This window comes from Delphinapterus leucas, chromosome 6 (assembly GCF_059928025.1).
Source record: "Delphinapterus leucas isolate spDelLeu-1000000601 "Yukka" chromosome 6, BTC_Dleu_Yukka2, whole genome shotgun sequence".
Lineage (NCBI taxonomy): Eukaryota > Metazoa > Chordata > Mammalia > Artiodactyla > Monodontidae > Delphinapterus > Delphinapterus leucas.
Genome location: NC_143134.1, coordinates 22,459,148 through 22,482,326, shown reverse-complemented (window position 1 = coordinate 22,482,326; position 23,179 = coordinate 22,459,148). Strand labels below are relative to the sequence as shown.

At 47.3% G+C, this 23,179-nt stretch overlaps 1 protein-coding gene across 1 annotated transcript in view; it reads right to left on the bottom strand.

The window, feature by feature from the left end:
* Positions 1-13,954, bottom strand: part of LOXL2 (lysyl oxidase like 2) — a 102,677-nt gene extending 88,723 nt beyond the window's left edge. Inside the window, exon 1 of the mRNA XM_022595047.2 lies at positions 13,819-13,954. The gene's annotated coding sequence lies outside the window, so the exon portion shown is untranslated. The remainder of the gene's footprint in view (positions 1-13,818) is intronic.
* Between the last annotated feature and the right edge of the window lie 9,225 nt (positions 13,955-23,179).

Here is a 23,179-nt window from a genome sequence, read left to right as displayed (position 1 = left end):
GGTCCTCATTCACGGCCCAGAGCACACGGGAGAGGCTACCCCAGCTGTGGTCGGATGCTGCTTCTGGCCGCACACGGAACACATTCCTTTGTGGAGGAAGGCTGTCTTGGGTGGATGGGTTTGGTGCTCAGAGAATGAGGGAAGCGGGTGGAGACAAGGGGGCCCTTCTGAACCACCTCAGACAAGAATGCAGACTCTGACACCACGCTTGGCCAGGGCTGGTCCATTTGACCCCTGGCCAAAGATTCCACCTTGGTCCTGTCTATTTCTGGCCACAGAGTGGGAATGTTCAGGGCATGGTGAAATGGTCAGAGGTAGGCATACAAAACTGAATTTTTTTCAGCCTCCAGAAAGAGACCTTTGTCGGGCATAATTTTTTGTGACTGATTGGGGTTCCCCACAGTCCATCGCTGCCTCTGGGTGGAATCTCATTCTGACCAGGCTGTTTCCTGGGGAGGATGAAGGTACAATTTCAAACACTTTAAAATGTGCCACTAGAGACTCTCAGATTGAATGGGAAAGCAAAAGCCAAATAAATATATAGTGTCTGTAAGAGACACATCTTTTTTTTTTAATTTTATTTATTTGAAATTTATTTTTGGCTGTGTTGGGTCTTCGTTGCTGCACGCGGGCTTTCTCTCGTTGCGGCGAGCGGGGGCTACTCTTTGTTGCAGTGCGCAGGCTTCTCATTGCGGTGGCTTCTCTTGTTGCGGAGCACGGGCTCTAGGCACGCGGGCTTCGGTAGTTGTGCCGCATGGGCTCAGTAGTTGTGATGCACAGGCTTCGTTGCTCCGCGGCACGTGGGATCTTCCCGGACCAGGGCTCGAACCCATGTCCCCTGCGTTGGCAGGTAGATTCTTAACCACTACACCACCAGGGAAGTCCGCAGGGCCCCCAGGAGACACATCTTATCTCTATAGCTTGTAGCCCATAAAGAAGGGGCAGGGGAAATCCAAAATCAGTGCTACTGCTTGAAGGCAGAGGGAGCAGAGTGAGGCGGATATGCCCATCGGGTTCAAATTAGCCACCCCCCCAAGCCCTAAAAAAATGGAGCTACGGTTTGACCACAGGATAACATATAGTAATTGAAAGAACATGGTGCTGGCATCTGAGAGTGGTCCCAGGTTCGAATCTGGCTTCTGCAAATACAGAGGGTCTTAGGGTTTTAGGTCAGCGGTCCCCAACCTTTTGGGCACCAGGCACCGGTTTCGTGGAAGACAATTTCTCCATGGACCAGAGGTGGGGGGGATGATTTCAGGAGGATTCAAGCGCATTACATTTATTGTGCACTTTATTCCTATTATTATTACATTGTAATATATAATGAAATAATTCTACAACTCACCGTAATGCAGAACCAGTGGGAGCCCTGAGCTCGTTGTCACTTGCCACTCACTGATAGGGTTTTGATGTGAGTCTGCAAGCAACTGATTCATTATGGTCTCTGTGCAGTCAGACCTCTCTGCTAATGATAATGTGTATTTGTGGCTGCTCCCCAGCTCTAGCATCACTGCCTCAGCTCCACCTCAGATCATCAGGCATTAGATTCTCATAAGGAGCACGCAACTTAGATCCCTCGCATGTGCCGTTCATGGTAGGGCTCGTGCTCCTATGAGAATCTAATGCCACCACTGATCTGACAGGAGGCGGAGCTCAGGTGGTAATGCGAGCGATAGGGAGCGGCTGTAAATACAGATGAAGCTTCTCTCACTCGCCTGCCGCTCACCTCCTGCTGTGCGGCCTGGTTCCTAACAGGTACCAGTCGGTGGCCCAGGGGTTGGGGACCCCTGTTTTGGTGGGTTCCATAAGATATATCAAGTGCCCAGGACAGTCAGTGACTGGCTCAGCCGTGTTCAATGAGTGGTAACTATTATAGTTATAAAATCCACAACAACCTGGAAAATTTCCAGGAGGAGTGTCATTTAACCCATCAACCACTCTTCAGCCACTCTTTTTTTGTTTTGGCCACACCAGAAGTCTTGTGGGATCCCCAACCAGGGATCGAACCCTAGGCCCCCTGCAATGGAAGCTTGGAGTCCTAACCACTGGCCCATCAGGGAATTCCCACCCATCGACCACTCTTAACACGGCATTTGGGTAACAGGTTTTAACCATCCTCCCACCCCTCCCTGACCCCCAACACATACACAGTCTCAGACACACTGTTTCTCAGAGCTAACAGGCAGTAGCCAAATTGGTCCAAATTTCTGTGCCACTTTGAAGGTGATATTAAAATTCATAAAAGGCAGGCAGGGGAGGAGAACAGAATTCGGGGCCAGAATGATGTGCAAATTTTTCAAGTAATCCAATCATTGCATTGTCTTGTTTCCAGGGGAGGAACTGTAGCTGGGGATGGGGTCACTGCATGCAAATCTCTGGAGAGGGGGTGTTGAGGGCTGGTCCAGGCACAGACACTGAGGTAGAGAGGGGCTCAGACAGTTGGGGGTAAGAGAAGCATACGGGGGGGGGAAGTGGGGGGAGTCCTGGGATGGAGGGAATGTACAAACCAGCTTTTCTTTAAATTTTTTTTTTTTTTTTTTTTTGGCTACGCAGCATGTCTTGTGGGATCTTAGTTCCCAAACCAGGGATTGAACCTACAGAGTGGAAGCACAGAATCCTAACCACTGGGCCACCAGGGAATTCCCCAAACTAGCCGTTCTAAGAGATGTATCCTCAAAACGGCCAAGGAGCTCAGTTCTTAAGTGACATCCTCCCCAAGCCCTCCCTATTTAGCTTCCTTCATGCCTCAGGGAGCACTAGTCACAGCAGGAACTCAACCATGGCTTTAGACACCTTCTGTATCTCCAGAAGCTTCCAGGCCAAGCTCCCTTCCAAGCAATGCAACCTGAACCAACAGGCCTGAGCCCCTTCAATGAGAAATAGACCCCAGGGCCCAGTGAAGGAAGGAGCAGCTGGTACAGAGGCCATGGCCACATCTTTGGCTTGTCTAGAAATGTCTGGTGACCCAGGGGAGGGGGCAGGAGTGCTGTACTAAAGTTTGTTAAGAGCCTATGATCTGGGATTCAGCTGTCCATAGAAGCATTGGAAGCCCTTCCAGAAGCCCAGTGAGTGATAGTAGCAGGTAACAACTGCCACCTCACCAAAACTGGCCAGGCTCAGCTCACAATGCTGGTACTGTGTCAAGATACTGACATCCAGGGGCTTCCCTGGTGGCACAGTGGTTAAGAATCCGCCTGCCAATGCAGGGGACACGGGTTCGAGCCCCGGTCAGGGAAGATCCCACATGCCGCGGAGCAACTAAGCCCATGCGCCACAACTACTGAGCCTGCGCTCTAGAGCCCGCGTGCCACAACTGCTGAGCCCGTGTGCCACAACTACTGAAGCTGGCGCGCCTAGAGCCTGTGCTCCGCAACAAGAGAAGCCACCACAATGAGAAGCCCATGCGCCACAACGAAGAGTAGCCCCTGCTCGCTGCAACTAGAGAAAGCCCGCGCGCAGCAACGAAGACCCAACACAGCCAAAAGTAAAAATAAATAAAATAAATAAATTTTTAAAAAAAGATACTGACAGCCACAGAGTAGTGGCATATACACAGAGAGCTTCAAGTTCTTGCTTTTACTGAGGAGGCAGACTTTCTCAGCTACGTTTGGAGCTGACCCATGTCACTGGTGCTGATCACAAGCCTTTTCTGGACCTCCTTCTAGAATGATTCTAATACTTTATTGCATCTCCAAACACGTCAAGGCTCCCACTGGCAATTACAGGGTGCCTCCACTTTCCTTATCATGACATCCACTAGCTTCAACTCTGTGTTTAAGCATCTACTCATATGTATATATAAAAAATCCTAAGGAATATATTAAAAGACTATTAGAACTGATAAAAAGAATTCAGCAAGGTTACAGGATGCCAGATCAATATACAAAGATTAACTGTGTGGACACACCTTCAAAGAACAATCCAAAAATTAAATTCAGAAAATAATGCCATTCACAGTAGCATCAAAAAGAATAAAATACTTAGGAATAAACTTAACAAAAGACATGCAAAATTTATACTCAGTGAATGATAAAACATTGTTGAAAGAAATTAAAGAGGATTTAAATAAATTTTTCAAATTCCGTGTTCATGGATTGGAAGACTTAATATTGTTAAGATAAACTGATCTACAGATTCATCACAACCCTTATCAGAATCCCAACTGACTTTTCCACGGAAATTGACAAGCTGAGTCTAAAATTCATACGGAATTGTAAGGGACCCAGAATAGCCAAGACAATTCTGAGAAAGGAGAACAAAGTGGGAGGACTCACACTTCCTGATTTCAAAAGGTACTACAAAGCGATGGTAATCAAGACAGGGTGATACTGGCACAAAGATACAGGCATATAGATCAATGGAATAGAAGTGAGAGTCCAGTAATAAACTCATATATCTACGATCAGTTGATTTGGACAAGGGTACCAAGACCATTCAATGGGGAAAGAAGAGTCTTTTCAAAAAATAATGCTGGAGTAACTGCATAGCCACGTGTAAAAGAAAGAAGTTGGACCCTTACCTCCCACCATTTACAAAAATTAATTCAAAATGGACCAAAGACTTAAATATAAAAGCTAAAATTTTAAAACTCTTAGAATAAAACACAGCGGTAAATATTCATGACGTTGGGTTTGGCAATGGCTTCTAAGATACGACACCAAAAGCATAGGTAACAACTTGAAAAATACCTATATTGGACTTCATAAAAATTACAAAATTTTGTGCATCGAAGGACAGTATCAAGATGCTTCATGCTAACAAACGTAGTAAGGTAGATAGCTAGGGGGAAGCAGCCGCAAGGCACAGGGATATTAGCTCGGTGCTTTGTGACAGCCTGGAGGGGTGGGATAGGGAGAGTGGGAGGGAGGGAGACGCAAGAGGGAAGACATATGGGAACATATGTATATGTACAACTGATTCACTTTGTTATAAAGCAGAAACTAACACACCATTGTAAAGCAATTATACACCAATAAAGATGTTTAAAAAAATAATAAAAATTAAAAAAAATAATAAAAATGTAACAATCATTCATTTCTCAAAATGGAACCCATTTATTCTTTAGCTATTAAAATAGAAACAAAGCTGTTTTTCCTAAAAAAAAAAAAAAAAAAAAAAAGATGCTTCATGAACTAGAGCAGCAGCAGTGGGGGTAGCGAAAGGGTGTAGTGATCAGTTTTTTTTTATTTTGTTTGCATATCTGTCTCTCTCCTAAGACTGTGAATCCCTTGGAGGGCAGATACGTCTCTGGATCCCCTGAGCCCAGCACAGAATAAATGTTGAGTAAATGTGATGTGAACCGAGAAAAAAAAAATATCAAGAAAGTGAAACGACAACCCACAGATGGGACAAAATATTTGTAAATCATATATCTGACAAAGGTCTAGTATCCAGGATATATAAAAACCCTTAAAATTCAATAACAAAAGACAAGCAGTCCAATTTAAAAATGGGCATAGGACTTGAATAGACATTTCCCCAAAGAAGACATACAAATAACTGACAAGCGCATGAAAATGTGCTTGAAATCATTAGTCATTAGGGAAATGCAAATTAAAACCACAATGAGATACCTCTTCACACACACTAGGATGGCTATAATTTTTTTTTTGAAGTGGGGAAAAGTAGGTGTTGGTGAAGATGTGGAGAAATCGGCAGCCTCACACAGTGCTGGGTGGAATATAAAATGGTGCAGCCACTGTGGAAAACAGTTTGACGGTTCCTCAAACTGTTAAACGAAGTATTATCATATGATCCAGCAATTCCACTCCTACTTATATACCCAAACGGATTGAAACCAAATGTTCAACCAGAAATTTGTACACAAGTATTCATAACAGTGCTGTTCATTAACACCAAAAGGTAGAAACAACCCAGATGTCCACCAACAGTGAACAGATAAACAAAACGTGGTGTATCCTCACAATGGAATATTATCGGGTCATAAAAAGGAATGCAGTGTGGATACATGCCACTGCATGGGTGAAACTTCAAAACACCATATGAATTAAAGAAGCGAGACAAAAAAGACCATATATCACATAATTCCTTTATATAAAATATCCAGGGCTTCCCTGGTGGCGCAGTGGTTGAGAGTCTGCCTGCCGATGCAGGGGACACAGGTTCGTGCCCCAGTCCAGGAAGATCCCACATGCCGCGGAGCGGCTGGGCCCGTGAGCCATGGCCGCTGAGCGTGCGCGTCCGGAGCCTGTGCTCCGCAACGGGAGAGGCCACAACAGTGAGAGGCCCGTGTACCGCAAAAAAAAAAAAAAAAAAAAAAAAAAATCCAGAATTGGCAATGTAGAGACAGAAAGTAGATGAGTGGCTGTTTAGTGGTGGGAGTAGGGGGAGGGGAGGAGGAAGAGGCAATGGCTAAAGTATACAGGTTTCTCTGTGATGGTTGCATATATCTGTGAATATACCAACATCCATTGAATTGAACACTTTAAATGGGTGAACTGTATAGTATGTGAATTATATCTCAATTAAGCTATTAAAAAATAATCTATTTAACTGACACTTCAGTTTAGTAGTATCTACTTACTAAGCATGTTACATGGCAAGCATTGTATTAGGCCCTGGAATTCAAAGATGAATCTGACATGGGTTCTGCCCTCTAGGAGTTCACAGTATATTTAGAGATGCAAAAAGAGTACAGAAATAGGTACAGAAATAGAACTGGGAAGGCAGTGATTACAATTAGAGATGAGGAACATTTAGAGAGTTGACACCTGGGCAGGTTTCGAAGGGAAGTAGGAGTTTGACAGGTCGCTGGTGGGGAAGGGAGATCATTCCAGGCAGGTCTGAAATAACACAGGATGTTCTGAGACCCGTGTGGGGTTCAGAGTTGCAAGATGCAAAGTGGAAGAGCTGGCAGAGTGGGTGGGGTGAGGAGAGGTGGAAGAGGTGAGCTTGGAGAAGCAAGCTTAGGGCCACGAGGAGACTTGAATATCATGCCAACAAATGTTGAGTTTTCCTTTTGGGGATGTGGAGCGACGATAGGTAAGTGGGAGGGCAAGGGGGGCAGATTTGTGATTGAAAGCAGGAGTCAGTGAACGACAGCCCTTGGGCCAAATCTGTGAAGTTTTTAGAAATAAACTTTTATTGGAACGCAGCCATGCTCATTTCTTGTTGTCTATGGCTGCTTTCCCACTAAAACAGCCAAGTTGTGACAAAGATCGTACGGACCCATTAAGTCTGAAATATTGGCTATCTGGCTCTTAGAGAAAAAGTTTACCAACCTCTGGTCTAGAAAGATCCCTGTACCTATTGGATAAAGGATGGCTTCCCACGGGTTAAGACAAAGGGAAAAGAGTCCAGTTAGGAAACTAGCAACTCTCCAGGCAAAGAAGATGCTGGGGTACCATGACGTTGCAACATCATGACGTTGGGATAACAGATGACATAGGGGGTTGATAGTGGGGTGGGGAGGTGGGTGTGGCTTTGAGAGCCTCCTGAAGAAAAAACACCTGGGGAATATCAATTTAAGAAAATTAACAGTGAAAAGGATAAGAGAACTCATGGCATTTCATGGACATCTGAATTTTAGTTTTTTCTTCTTAAATCATTAAAATGGTCCCTAAACCTCACGTTTAGTTGAGTGCTCTCAGACAGACCATCTGAACTCAAGGCAGCTTACAATTTTTTAAAAATTATTCTTACAATTTGGTTATGGGCACGCTGGAGCAATTCCAGATCACCTGACAGGCTGTCTTCCCCGCTTTGTGTGTTGCAAGAAGCCCAAACTCCAGAGCACATTCTTTGGCTCTGCTCTGAGGCTGCTGTTGGCACCAGGTAGGCACCATGGAGTTGGTTGCCAGGCATCAGAATATCATTCTTGACTGATGATTTAGTTTTAAATGCACATGTCAAATATCATGTCTTACTCATTTTTGTCTCTTACAGAGACTGGCAGAGTGTCTGGCAACTAGAAAGTCACTCATAAATCATTTTAGTTAAGAGAGAGCACCAGGTGGGAAGGGAAGGAGGAAGGAAGGAAAGGAGAGCAGGAAGGCAGGACGTGGCCACAGAAGTTTTCACTCATGGCTTGAAAGTTGTGATCCAGGGAGTTCCCTGGTGGCTTAGTGGTTAGGATTCCAGGCTTTCACTGCCGTGGCCCGGGTTCAATCCCTAGTCGGGGAACTGAGATCCCACAAGCCGTGTGGCAAGGCCAAAAGAAAAAAAAAGAAAAAAAGAAAGAAACTCATGATCCAGCAGAAGCTGACAAAAGAGTAGGAGTTCTCCAGGTAGATGCAAACCTCTTCAGCCCAGGGAGAGCCTGGAAGAATAATACTTAGCGGTGATGTCCTAATATAGCTGCAACTGCAAATCCCAAATATGCTGTATTATCTTCCCTAAACATTTTAAGGAAAGAGGTTGCTTAAATCTCACAACTAATCCTGCTGCCTCTCAGATTATAAATTGTGTTTTTCAAAAATCTCTTCTAAACCATCTCACGGTAGACAAAAGGAACATCCACTCCCAAGACCCTGAGGTGTAATGGAAGCAGCCCCATGCAGGCATGAAATGTATTTGGAATCTCCTGCTTTGTCTTTAATTCCGTGCCCTCTGGGTAATGTCCTATTCTTGATCTAGGTGCTTGTTACAAGGGTACGTTCATCTTGTAAACGTTCATCCAGAACAGGTATTTGTACATCTACATTCATGGCAGCGTATTTCCGATAGCCAAAAGTGGAAGCAACCCAAGTGGACAGATGAATGAATAAACAAAATGTGGTACATACACACAATGGGATATCATTCAGCCTTAAAAAGGAAGGAAATTCGGGCACATGCTACAACACAGACAAAGTTGATAGACGCTATGTTAAGTGCAATAAGCGAGTCACAAAAAGACAGTGTATGATTCCATTTATATGAGGTATTTAGAGTTATCAAAATCATAGAGACAGAAAGTAGAATGGGGCTTGCCAAGGTGGTGGGAGAATGGAGGGTCAGTGTTTAGTGGGTGCAGAGTTTCATTTTTGGAAGATGAAAAAATCCTGGAACAGACGGTGGTGACGGTTGCACAATGTGAATGTATGTAACACCACGGAACTGTGCACTTAAAAATGGTTAAAACGGTGAGTGTTATGTTATGTATAGTTCACCACAATAAAACGAAATGAAAGTTCATCCAGTGTCGTATACTTAGGCTTGGTGCCATTTTACTTACGTCTGTTATTCTGGGGAGAGGGGTACTTTAAAAAGGTACTTTACTCAAATTTATATTTGCGTTTGTTTTAGAAGAGTTTTATATTCGTGTTTAGAAAACTATCCACCTTACTAGGTCATGAGTCATGCAGGCGCTCTGGAAAGCTGTGCTGTGTTTATCTCGGGACATCCGTAGCGCCCCAGGGACAAGGCTGGAGGTGGGGGGTGTTCACGGACCCAAGTTCAAGAAGAACAAAGAAACGGAGCAAATGAGAGCTGTTCGCAAGTCGTCGACAAAAGTTACCTTCTCATAAGGCATATGCTGTACAGGAAAGTGGCATTATTTTTTCAGAAGATGCTCTTAGCATCATGTTGGCGACGCATCAGAAAAGACATATGGGAACGATTGCCACGGGACAGCCCTGGGTGCAGCTGTGTCTGCTTGTCTATCAAGTTCCGACACGAAAAAACTAAAAAGAAAATGTATCATCATTCATATACAATATTATAATACTACAGGTGTTTCAAGTGAAGGGATCAAAAAGCCTTGGGCAAGGAGAACTTGTTAACTGTGATCCAAATCACATCCTTCTCATCTGCTGACCTCTTTCTCACTCTACACCCACATGTACCACACACACTTATCTGGGTATACTCTTTCTGCCAAAGGAAGTGCAAAAGGGTTTTTAAAACTCTGGATGGACATCTTATCCGAACTGTCACCATCGTGCTTTATCACCCTCGAGCAAGTGCCTATTCTGAAAGGCTGGTTCTGGTGCCTAAAGACATCTCTGATGCTGGTGGTGGGGGAAGATGGGCCAGCACACCTGGCTGGGCTGTGCTCCTGGCGGGTCACACACACTTCCTGCAGGAGGACAGCTCGAATGACTAGGATGAGAAGGTCTGAAGACTCGCTTCGACCTAGACAGGGCAGAGACTTAGGAGGTAAGGAGTGCATTGCTGCGGATCTGTCTCTCTGGGCATCAAGTTGGCTTTCCTTTTGCTGGCCCACGATTGCCAGTCCTGCTGGTTCTATGGATCTGGAGCAGGACAGGCTGTGGCTACTTCATCTGAGGTCTCGTGGCCCCCCGGTCTGGAGTACAGGAGGGACGGTGTGACACTGACATGCAGACTGACCACAGTGACCTTCTCCAGAGGGAAATGAACAATAGTCATTACAAGCTGTCCTTCTGAACCCAGGCAACCCCAGGAGAGGGAAACTATACCTCCTAAAGCTCCCAAAACTGTAAAAGGAAGAAAGCCACAGCAGATGCAGACATGGAATCACCTAGAAATTCTACCCCCATGGAGACAGCCTGTTAGCTGAGGGGGAAGAGAATTCATGGATGCCAGAGGGTGGTGTGGTTAAAGGGTAATGCTTTGTCCCTTTGGAGCTCCTACGGTTGAATCATGGGTTTGGAGCAACCAGTTTCTCTCTCCCTAACTGGCTGTTCTGTGGAAGGTCTGTTCATTCGATGTCTATTTCAGGGCAATGAACGTGAGAGCAGAAAATCTAGGCATCAAGAAATAAGAGATTCCTTTTTCCCACACAGCCAGCCAAGAAAGGAGAATTCCAATTCATGAGTCTCATTAATAAGATGTAAAAATGACTTCGTTATCACCCCTTTCCAAAGCAAATAAACACAAGCAGTAAAAATGCTAAAAGTAAAAAGTTCTGGTGTCCTATAGCCCCATCAGACAACGGCAGAATAAACAAAGTTGTCCGTAAATGAAGAACCTCAGAGTAGAGCCCCTCCTCTGCCATAGAATTTTAGCTGCCTCCAACTAAAGATGCCAGCTGCCAGAATACTTGGGCAATGATCAGTGAGGGGTAATTGTTCTCAGTGAGATTTCTTTCTGAGCCCTTTGTCTCTTCCAGGAATTCCAACTCCAGTCATTTCGCTCACCCTACTTTCAGAACTAGGAGCCAGAGAATGGAGAAGGATGATGGCTCCTACCTCAGAGAGGGCCACCCTGAGTTCTCGAGAGGTGAGTTGCTTTCCTACAGTTTTACAAGAAGCTGGGAAATAAGCCCAGGCTTCCTGACTTTGCAGCTGATTTACCTCCTACACCAAATGGCCAAGTACTCAGTATCTACACTGGGATTTCTGATAGCAGGTGTATAGGAAGTGGTAAGCCCAGGATGAAGCCAGAGCCAGGATGAACGCGTCAGAGCACAACTTATGTTCCTTGAGCAGCGCTGAGAAACAGAACCACCACTGCCCAGGACTAAGGATGCTGGGTCAAGTCCTGGCTAGGCCAGTCATCAACTGTGCCATCTGGACAGCTTATCTGTTGGCCAGTTTACTCAACTATAGCGTGAATTCAACAAAACCCACCTCGCTCTTTAGTGGGAAGTTGTAAGAATCAAATAACATTGTGGACAGAAAAGTGGTTTGCAAAGAATAACATACAATGAACATAAATTATACAAATCAACAGAACTCCGGTGAACTGTAAAAAGACATTTGGTGCAAAATTGGGGGAAAAAATTTGAATTTTTTTGGACTAGGTATTAGATGATACCAAAGAATGATTGTTAATTTTCTTAAGTATATTAATGGCATAATGGTTATTTAATATTTTTAAAGGTCACGCTGAAATATGTAAGAATGAAATGATTTTATGTCTCGGATTTGCTTTAAAATACTTCCCTGAAAAAGAAATAAGAAAGGGGTAGATGAAACAAGTGTGGCAAAATGTCAATAACTGTTGAAGCTGAGTGAGAAGTATATGGGGGCCTTCTCCCTACTATTGTTTATATTTGAAATTTTTCCGAATAAAAAAATGATGTTTAAATAAACAGTGTAGAATTTTCTAGGACACTAGAAAGCTTCACTAATGGTCACCACCAGAAGCTCAGAAAATCTGCCTCATTCACAAGGCCCCTTGTACACTGGTCAGCCAGGGGTCAGAGGACAAGAATTTGGGAAAAGGCCAGGAGAGGCCAGGCAAGGAGCCCAGCTGTAAAGGAGATAGATGAAAACATTTTCGTAGCCTCTCCCGTCTGCCATGCACCAAAATGTCAGCCAACCTGTAACATCAAGTGGATGCTTTGTCTTCAGGCTTAAGTTTCCTATTCAACTTTGCCACTTAATGGCTAAGTGGCCTTAGACCAAATCACTTTTTAGCACAAAGTCACGGAGAGGCACACACATGGGTTTGACGCTCACTCCAGGGACAGATACTAGGGACCAGGAAGGGGAACAGGACAAAGGCGGGGGGGGGGGGGCGAGAGATGAATAATTTAGCTAAGGGAGAGTCCAGGGTGTCAGTCGTTCATCTGGGAACTGACCAGGGAAATGAGCACTTCGACTCCGTCCTAAGCCCCATCCCCGACCATTAAGTACACAATACACCATAAATAACGAAATAATTCCACCAAGGGTGACGAACGGCCTTTTGGGGGTCAGGGAAAGACAGGCTAGCGGCGGGGTAGGAGCGGGGCCTGGAGGAGGGGACACGGATTCGAGTCTCCACTTCAGCACTTTTCCCTTTCCGCAAAAAGAATCCCTTGGACTGATTTGAAGATCTCCGCAGTTCCAAGACTTCAGGGGACGAAATTAATTTGGGGCATGTTTCTGACTTTCATTCCTCTCTCTCCTCTCATGAGGACTCGAGGTTTCCTAGCCAGGAGAAGTTCAGTCCCCTCCCCAGTGGTGTTTCGCCGCATCCCCTCGCCCCACCCTCGCTGATTTTTGGTGGTCTTTCCCGGGACTGGGTGAGGGATGACGAAGTAGGAATCTCGCCTGTTTCTTCCAATCATTTCTATTCCGGTGCTGATTTACAGCGACACCTCTGGCAGGCAGCTACTCCAGAGGGCTCCAGATAGGGGGTTGGCTGGGCGGCGGGTTGTGGGGGGCGGGGGCGGCGGAAGCGCGGTGTTCAAAGCGCCTGCGTAAAAGTTGCGGGCACTGAGGGCAGGAGTATCAGCGTTAAGACCAGGATTAGCCCCGGGGCGATCCTGCGTAGACCATCCATGGGTTAGCTTGTGCTGGCTCTTTCCTACTCCAGGGCCTCCCCTTGATAATTGGCGGGAGAGGTTTCCTGGTACCCTGACCAGCCAGGAGTGAATACCTGAGGTGCGGACCGCGCCTCTCCGTCCACCGGACTCAGGGCTTTCCTTCGTTCACTAGCCCTCACTCCCCACCCCCACCCCCCAGCCCCGTGCGCTCCACATCCCCAAAGCCACAGCTCCGGAGACACCCCAGTGCGCCCCCGTCCCCCGCGCGCTCCGCATCCTCAAAAGCCAGAACTCCTGGCACCAGCGCAGCCCCCGGTGTCCGTGGCTCCACGGTGCACCCTCCTAGGCACCTAGCACGCACCGGGTCTCGTCTGACTCTGTCCTGTCTAGTCGCAGGCGCCCCGGGCGAGCCAGGAACCGAGCGCCCAGCTCCCGGGGGCGCCCCTGCTGCGTGAGCTCTCCGGATTCAGGCGAGGTGGGGCTGAGTGGGTCCGCCCGAGTCGGGAGCGGGACCCGTTAGCCTGCACGTCCTCGCATCTCCGAGCAAGGAGCCTTCTCTCTGTGTGCCTCCTCTCAGCTCCCGGGAACCCCAAGCACTGCTGAGAGGCGGCCCGCGGGGAGCGGCGCCTGGAGACCCCACCGGGACCCCCGCTTTCCCGCGAACCGCCGTGGGGAGAGGGAGGCGCAGGCAGCGCTCTTACTTGTCAGCAGGGGTGCGCACTCGTTCGGCTGGGGCCAGGCTCTCCACGACGGCCCCTCTCTGCGCCCGTCGCCGCGGAGCCCCTTTCCCGAGCAGAGGGGGCGAGCCGACTTCTCCGGCCGTTGGAGAAACCGACCTCCAAGTTTAGGAAGCCGCGGGTTGGTGTCGCTCTCCAACCCTTTTCCCGGTACTTTTAACCAGCGTCGGACCGCAAACCCCTCCCCGGACCCACCCCCTTCCCTGAAGGCGGCCACCGCAGCAGGCGCGGCCTCCTGCCCCTTTTGTTGTAATTCGAGAGCAGCAGTTCCCCTGGCCAGAGGGGGTGTGCGGGGGAGGCTGCGTGCCAGCGGCTCAGCCCTTCCCAGGCTTTTCTCGCCCAGGTTTCCGGAGCCTGAGAAGCTAGGGAGAGGGCTTTTCCTCTGGGAGATTCCTCTACACGCCCCCACCCCCCATCCCGCCCCACCGCCGAGCTCCCGGAATTTAACCCTTCGGTGTTCTTATCCACCAGCAATAGGGTTCGTGCCTAACCCATCTCCGTATCCAGAAAGCCCAGCACTGACTGGCACATAGTAGACGCTCAATAAAAACTGATGACGGAAAGAGTTCAGATACTTTCATCTACCTCTCCTGGGTTTCTCCTTTACGGTCAAAGCATTTTCCGGAGGTGACTACAAACAGCCCCCTTTCTTCCAGCAGATCGAGCCTCTCTCTCCTCTGAGAACCCGTTTTCTCCTTTGTAAATTAAAGGCTTTGGATTCAGTGACCTCTAAGGTCCTTCCCCACCTGGCAGGGCCAGGGTTAGCAAGCCCTGCGATCAGGGGCCTGAACCCGGTACAGCTAAGGGTGCATGTCATGCAGAAGGACATTCCATGCATGGCTCTGAGGCTTACACTGGAGGCAAAGTGACGGGGTCATGCGGGGTGGGGGAGCCCTCTAAGGAGATTCCCAGGGCTTCCTAAACAAGAGCAAGGTTTGGCTGGGCAGGATGGTGATCCTCCTCGGGGTCCATCCTCAGTGCCCTCCTCCCACTCTGCTCCCTTCCAACAAACCAGCAGCTCCAGCCCTGATAGGTGGGGACTCCCAGTCTCAGCCTCCAGCTCAGACTTGTCTCCAAATCCGTGGGCTTGTAAATCCATTGGTCTCTAGGACATTCCCATAGCCACAGCTAACCTAGCGAGCCCCAAACTTGGCACCCCAACCCCTGGGACCCCTCTTCAGCCCTCTTCCCTACCGTCCACACTGAATCAGTCCCCTCGTCTGGTGGGCTGTGGAGGGAAGGGCCAGGAGGGAGGTGAGTGTGATTCTAAAAGGGCAACAGGAGGGATCCCGGGTTGGTGTGGAACTGTTCAGTATCTTGACTGTGATGGTGGATATAAGAAGCTACACAGGTGGTACAATTGTATAGAACTTAATATACACAAGCACACTCACACTACACACACACAAAGTAAAACTGAGGAAATCTGAATAAGATCAGAGGATTGCATCAATGTCTCCTTGTGATATTGTCCTAGAGTTTTGCAAAATGTTGTGGGAAACTGTGCAAAGTGAATGAGGGCTCTCTCTGTATTAGTATTTACAATGACATGTGAATCTACAGTTACCTCAATAAAAATTTCAACTGAAAATAAAAGCTCAAAGTAACTCCAGGGCCCTCAGGATGCGGCCTGAACCGCTTGATACAGCTGACAGGGCCCCCCTCAAGGGCATTTCCAGCCTGCCCATCTCCCAGCCACACTCTCCCCTCACCCCCATAGACCTTACTAACTGTTCTCCATGACTGTTTCACACCCCAGGGCCTTTGCACACGCCATTGCCTTGCCTGTCTGCTCAGCAACACCTAGTTCTTTGAGATCTCACTTAGCTATCGCAGTGAGCACCCTACACAGTGCCTGCACACAGTAGATGCTCAATAAATACCAGTGGAACTGAGCTCTCTCTTCTTCCCCCCCCCACTTTCTCTGATCCCTCGTCTTCGAATCCTACCCTTCCTGTAAAGAATTAACCAATAAGGTATAAAATGAAACACTTTATAAACGCTGTTTGGCCTGATTATGAAAATAATGCAAACTCCTTGTGGAACATTCAGAAAATATGAGAAAGTATAATGAAAAAAACTTTCACCCTGGTGTCCTCTCACCCACAGAGAAACGTTTAACATTTTGGACTATTTCTTTCATCATATCTTTTAAAACCAAACTGTGCACAGAATTTTTGTGTCCAGCTTTTTTTTTTTAAACTATATTGTTTTGTGCACATTTTTCAATGTCCTTCTAAATGGCTTTAGACTATTCCAGTCTCTAAAGCGACCATGTTCCATAGTGTCATTTCTCTACTCTTAGACATCAAGGTGTTCACGATTGTTCCTAGCGTAAATTACACCAAGACAACATTGAGCAGCTACTATGCGGTTCCTGCTAATTGTTACGAATGAGAAAGCCGAGGCTCAGAGAGGCTAGGTGATTTCCCCAGAGTCACAGAGCTGATAAGTGGTCAGGCTGGGATCACCAAAGGGTACATGACCCCTCTTGCAAGTTTAAGTGGCTGCACACCGGAGGCTTCAACAAGTCCGCTTGTGCTTCACTCACCAATCCACATTCCCAAGAGAAAGTGAGTATTTGAATCTTGCACAGAGTAGCTCACTGATGCACTTCTGTTGAATTGGACCAGAGACCTGGGAGGCCACTTCAGGAAGGTAGTAGACCCTTGCTCTAGATGAAATATGAAGACTATATGCTTTACGGCTCTAAGTCTGTATGTGCCACCCTCATGTCCCAGGCTCTGTGCTGCCCCACAGGCAGGGCCACCCAACAGATTCTGAGTGCGTTTCTGCAGTCAGAGGACCTGGGTTCCAATCCTGGCTCCGCCACTTCCTGCCCTGGACGGGTGACTCCTTTGCTTCACTTGCCTCATCTGTAGGAAACACTTCACTCAAAACCTCCTAGAGGAATGAAAGGGCTGGATGCACAGTGGGTGCAGAACAGTCCCTGCCGCGTGACGCTGCACCACATGTCGCTGTGCACTCCTGCCGCGCTGCAAGGCTGCGGGCGGGAGGGCACCGCACTGCGCAGACTCCCTGCCTGAGCCAAGCTGGGAGGCAGCGCCCTCCTGCCCGACCCCACCCCACAGGGGCCACGGGAATCACGTTCCCAGGGCGCGATGATGAGTCCAAGGGCGTGGACTGTTTTCTCTTTTATTCTTGGCTCTCGGGTTTTGTTGACAAATCACCTTCCTAACTGTCTGGGCATGTCCCATCCCGGAAGCACAGCCTGAGACTCAGTGGAGGCCCGGCTGATGTGCTGGTCAGTGCGGGGAGGCTGGCAAGACACACACCGATACATAGAAACAATGAAATATGGGAGTCAGGAGGTGGCAAATGCTCCGGAGTAAACCGAAGCTGAGTAAGGAGGAGAGAATGTGAGGGAAGCACGGGGGCGGGGGGGAGGGGGGCCGGGGGGCCCAGGAAGACCCCGCCCTGCGAGGTGGCACAGGCAGAGGTTCAGAGGAGGGAACGAGGAGCCCTGTGGGGTGGAAAACTCGCATTCCTCTGGGCTCGACAGCACTTAACTTGCAACATTCCTGCACTATGCATCACTTCCTATTTGTGTTATAGTTATTTGTATATTCCATTTATCTCTCTTAGAAGACCATTACAAGCACAGATACCTCGTGCACGGATACCATGGGTCCGTGTCCCGTTAACCTCTGTGGTCAGCAGCGCACATCACGGGCCAATCACTCTTTGTTAAAGTGAATCAGATTGAACCGAAGCCACTTGAAAGCCTATAAGGCATGATTAAAGTAGAAATGATTTTAGTGGATATTATTCATGATTACCCATACTAGGAAGAATGGAGAAACCAGTAGTTTAAATCTATAGAACTGAAGAGGCTCCACCTTGCCTGTTTGTTAAGTCAAAAGGGAAACCAGCGATCAATCAGGCAAACACTGGTCCAGCCATTTGGGAAAGTGATTTGGAATGTGTGTCAAGGGGCCAGGATGTGGGTCTGGATCTGGCCCTTCAGGAGGAGATCGTGGTTAAAGTAGTCAGGTTGGTCAAGTATTTCACATATTCCAGTGGTCCTATGTTGGCCAGCTATCTATCAGGCCCTACTATCTGGCTTTCTCACATTCGGAAATCTGCAGTGTTCCATCACAACCACTTTTGTTTTATTTTATTTTTTAAAATTAAGGTGTGGTATAGGAAATTCCCTGGCGGTCCAGTGGTTAGGACTCTGCGCTTTCACTGCCAAGGGCACACGTTCGATCCCTGGTCGACGAACTAAGATCCCCGCAAGCCCCCATGGCATGGCTGAAAAATAAGTAAATAAATTAGTTAATTAATTAAGGTATGGTTGATTTACAATATTATATAGGTTTCAGGTGTACAACATAGTGACTCACAATTCTTAAAGATTATACTCCACCTATAGTTAGTATAAAAGACTGGCTATATTCCCTGTGTTGTACAATATATCCTTGTAGCTTATTTATTTTATACGTAGTAGTTTGTACCTCTTAATCCCCTACCCCTATCTTGCCCCTCCCCGCTTTCCTCTCCCCACTGGTAACCACTAGTTTGCTCTCTGTATCTGTGAGTCTGCTTCTGTTTTGTTATATTCACTAGTTTGTTTTACTTTTTAGATTCCACATATAAGTGATATCACACGGTATTTGTTTTTCTCTGTCCGACTTATTTCACTAAGCATAATACCTTCCAAGTTTATCCTTGTTGCAAACGGCAAAATTTTGTGTGGCAATTGTAAATAATGCTGCTATGAACATTGGGGTGCATGTGTCTTTTTAAATTAGTGTTTTTGTTTTCTTCAGATATACACCCAGGAGTGGAATTGCTGGATCATACAGTAGTTCTATTTTTAGTTTTTGGAGGAAGCTCCATACTGTTTTCCACAGTGGTTGTACCAATTTACATTCCCATCCACAGCGTACAAGGGCTCCCTTTTCTCCGCATCCTAGCCAGTATTTGTTATTTGTGTTTTTTTTGATGATAGCCATTCTGACAGGTGATATCTCATTGTGGTTTTGATTTGCATTTCCCTGATGATTAGGGATGTTGAGTATCTTTTCATGTGCCTGTCGGCCATCTGTATGTCTTCTTTGGAACAAAGAAGACTCTTCAGGTCTTCTGATCATTTCTTAATCGGGTTGTTTGTTTGTTTGATTTTGAGTTTGTATGAGCTGTTTATATGTTTTGGATATTCATTCTTTATCAGCCATATTATTTGCAAATATTTTCTCCCATTCAGTAGGTTGTCTTTCAGTTTTGTGGGTGGTTTCCTTTGCTCTACAAAAGATTTTAAGTTTAATTAGGTCCCATTTATTTATTTTTTTGCCTTTGTTTCCTTTGCCTTAGGAGAGAGATCCAAAGAAATATTGCTACTATTTATGTCAGAGAGTGTTCCACGTATGTTGTCTTCTAGGAGTTTAATGGTTTATGGTCTTACATTAAGGTCTTTAATCAATTTTGAGTTTATTTTTGTATATGGTATGAGAAAATGTTCGAATTTCATTCTTTTCTACATGTAGTTGTCCAGTTTTCCCAGCATCATTTGTTGAAGAGACTGTCTTTTATCCGTTGTATATTCTTTCCTCCTTTGTCATAGATTAATTGACCATAAGTGCATGGGTTTATTTCTAGGCTGTCTATTCTGTTCCACTGATCTGTGTATCACCACCACTTTTAATGAATGTGGACACTTTATAGGCAAGAAGGTAGGGAACACCTTCTGCTTCCTCCTAGGAGGCAGCGCCCCCTAGTGGTTCACATCTCGCACCGCCTTGAGCATTTGCACTCTCCAGCGCCAAGTTGTAAACCCAAAGGGTTTTAGAGAACAGCTGGCCCAAGCATCTTGATTTCAGACATGGAACCAAAAACCCAGAGAGCTGTCAATGGGATCACCGTCCCTTGGCAGGTTAGCAGCAGCGCTGAAACGGGATCCAGATTGAGGTCTTCTGAGCCCTAGAGTCACAAATCTGCTCAGAAAGCACAATTGTCAGGAGTGGCTGGGATACCTCTGCCTTTTCTCCAGGGTGCACATATTCACATATTCTGGTGGTCCTGTGTTGGCTGGATATCTATCAGGCCCTCCTGTCCTGGCTTTCTCAGATCCAGACATCCGTAGTTTTTTATCCATATACTGGTTTTATATTTTAAAAGTATAATTTCATTCATATAATCTATTTTCTAGGATGAATAATCATTCTTTGTCCAGGTGGAAGTGGCAAGAGAAAGACACAGACCTGGGAAACCAGCTTAATCCTTGTTCAGGGAGGAGCCCGGGACACCTGGGAACAGGTGGGGTAGGGCTGGGCATAGACTGGACCCTGGGAATTTGGCAAAGCCACAGAATATGGGGTGACAGGTTCTGAAGACCAGCTTCTCCCACATTATAATTTTGCTGCCCCCCTCACTTCCCACATGCCCCCTCCACCCGAAAGTCTCCTACTGAGAGAAGATGGAGACTTTCACCTCACACAGTCATTTAGAGGAAAAAAAAGTTAAAAAAAAAATTGGTCCAAATCTCATTCCCAGACACCTGGCTTCTGCCAGCTCAGAACACCTTGTCTCAAAAATGCAGCTAAAACAGGGAGGGGAAGGGCCAGACAGAAATGGGAGCTCTTCTGCCCCACGATGGGCTGGCATCTGGCAGGGCCCCTCCTCTGGCCACAGCCCAGCAAAGCCCTGCTGGCTCCCGGAGAGCTCAGAGTGGCCTGCCCAGGTTGCTCAGGGTTGGCTGAGGACACAGCCTGACTCCGTTCCATTCCAGCCACTGGCATTTATAAGGCTCCTGCATGTCCAGACCCAGTTCAGCACCCCAGGGGAGGGAGAGGAGGTGAGAATCCTGCTGTCGCCAGCCCCTACCCCTGGGGAGAAGGTCCCCAAGAGCCCGCAAGGGCAGTTGCTTGTTTGAAATATCTGGGGAGGGTGGGAAGTCATGGTTCAGAAAAAAGGCCCAAACCCCAAGGGCTAGCTTGTCACCACGATGGCAGGAACAACTGCTGCAGACTGAACTACATCCCCCTAAATTCATATGTTGAAGCCTAACCCCCAGTGTGATGGTATTTGGAGACGGGCTTTGGGAGGTGATAAGGGTTCAATGAGGTCACAAGGGCGGAGCCCTCAGGGTGGGGTTCATGGCTTGATGAGAAAAGGAAGACCAAAGCCCTCTCTTTTTCTCCTGCCACCGAGTTAAGGACAGCAAGAAGGCTGCCGTCTGCAAGCCAGGAAGGGGGTTCTCACCAGGAACTGAATCTGCCAGCACCTTGAGCTTGGACTTCCAGCCTCCAGAACTCTGAGAGTAAATACCTGTTGTTTAAGACCCCAGTCTGTGGTATTTTGTTACAGAAGCCCGAGATGACTAAGACAAGCCTCCTGGCCGCAGCTGGCATTGGTAACACCGTGAACCTGGGGGTTTTGTCTCCATCCTCTCTGCCGCACAGTTACATTCCGCGTGTTACTCTGAGCCCCCGCTGCCCTCCCACCAAAGGGATCTGCCCAGTAAATCGAGGCACCCTAAAGATGTGGGAAGAGTGTTGTGTCTCCCCAACACCGCCTTCCCAGGTCACTCACTGCCCTGCCTTTCCTCTGGGTGACACCCATCCCCCAATTGGCCACTAGTGCTCTAGGCTAGCTGTGTTTCTCAGAGTGTGGGCTGGGGACCCCTGGGGGTTCCCAAGACCCTTTCAGGGGGTCCACGAGGTGAAACTATTTTCATAATAAAACTAAGATCTTATTTTCCTTTTTATTCTTATTCTCTGGAGCTGGCGATGTGCCAGCAGCAGCCAGCACACTTCCTCCAGGCTGATGGACGTGTACGGCGGAGAGCTCCTGGACCCCAGCCTCAGGTTTTCTCCTCAGGAAACGGGGGGTTGAATTAGATAACAAAGGCTACTTGTTCTTTTTTCTCTGAATCTTGGTGGAGGAGCAACACAAGGAAAATCAGTGCAGTCAGAGGCCCGTCTCCTGCTACTGCCCTTCTTGGTTGCTAAGAGACCATAGCAGAGATGCTTAAGCCAGCGCAGCACCAGTCTTTGAACATGGCCCCTCACCCCTTGCAGTTTCTACCTTGGGAATTGGAATTATTTTCCTTTAAAGGATCCCTCGAGCTCCTGACCTGTTGGAAGAAAAGAAACAAAAAAAAGAAAGATAAAAAAGAAAATGCAGCTCCCTATGGCTCAATATAAATAATTTATGGCCATTCAGTCTCATTCTCCTAGTTTTTCCTTATTAGTCCAATATCTATCTGCCTACCTATATATCTATTTATCTATCTATCATCTGAAAACTTTTCAAATTATGGAATATAACCTAGTTAAGAATTTATATTTTATACACAAAAGTACATAAAATATAAATATGAACATAATAACTAATACAAAGCAAACACCCATATAATTACCATCCAACTCAAGAACTGGAAAATTACTGGCATCCCAGAAATATCCCCACAACCCACAGGCTCCTTCCCCAAACTGCCCCCCTGCGCTGAAGGTAAACACTACCCCCCCACCACCCACCACCCTTTTGTTTGTTTGTTTGTTTGCGGTACGCGGGCCTCTCACTGTTGCGGCCTCTCCCGTTGTGGAGCACAGGCTCCAGACGTGCAGGCTCAGCGGCCATGGTTCACGGACCCAGCCGCTCCGCGGCATGTGGGATCCTCCTGGACCGGGGCATGAACCCGCGTCCCCTGCATCGGCAGGCGGACTCTCAACCACTGCGCCACCAGGGAAACCCCCCCACACCCTTTTTTTTAATGGTAATGGCTTGCCTGCCTGTCTCTCTCCAACCTCTTAATGCTTAATGTCCTTGGAGGGCTCCAGGGCTCAGATTTGGGGGATCCCATCCAGGCTCCTCACCTTAACTACTTCTATATGCTGCCCATTCTAGAATGCATATCAGTAGCCTGGCCCTCTCCAAAACTCATCAGACTCCTGTGTACAACTCACCACTGGGTATCCAAGTGACACCTCAACTGGGTTGTGTCCCAAACTATGCTCCTGATCGTCTCCCCAAATCTGCCCATGTCTCTTTTCCTTCTAACCCCCAAATTCACTCCAAGTCCTGTTTGCCTTCTCTGGATCTCCAGAAACTGATCACTCTTCACCTCCTCTACTTGTCACCTCCCATTTAGAGGATTGAAATAGCCCAGCTGATCACTTTGCTGCTGCCTTGGCCCCAACAGTCAATTTTTGAGCCCACAGGCCAAGTAACGCTTTTAACATATCATTCAGATCCTGTCACTCCTCTGTTCAGCATCTTGCACTGGCTTCCCGTCACCTCGAGGGTGAAAGCCAAAGTTCTCACAACAGCCCAGGAGCTGAGGCACACAGAGCTTATTTGG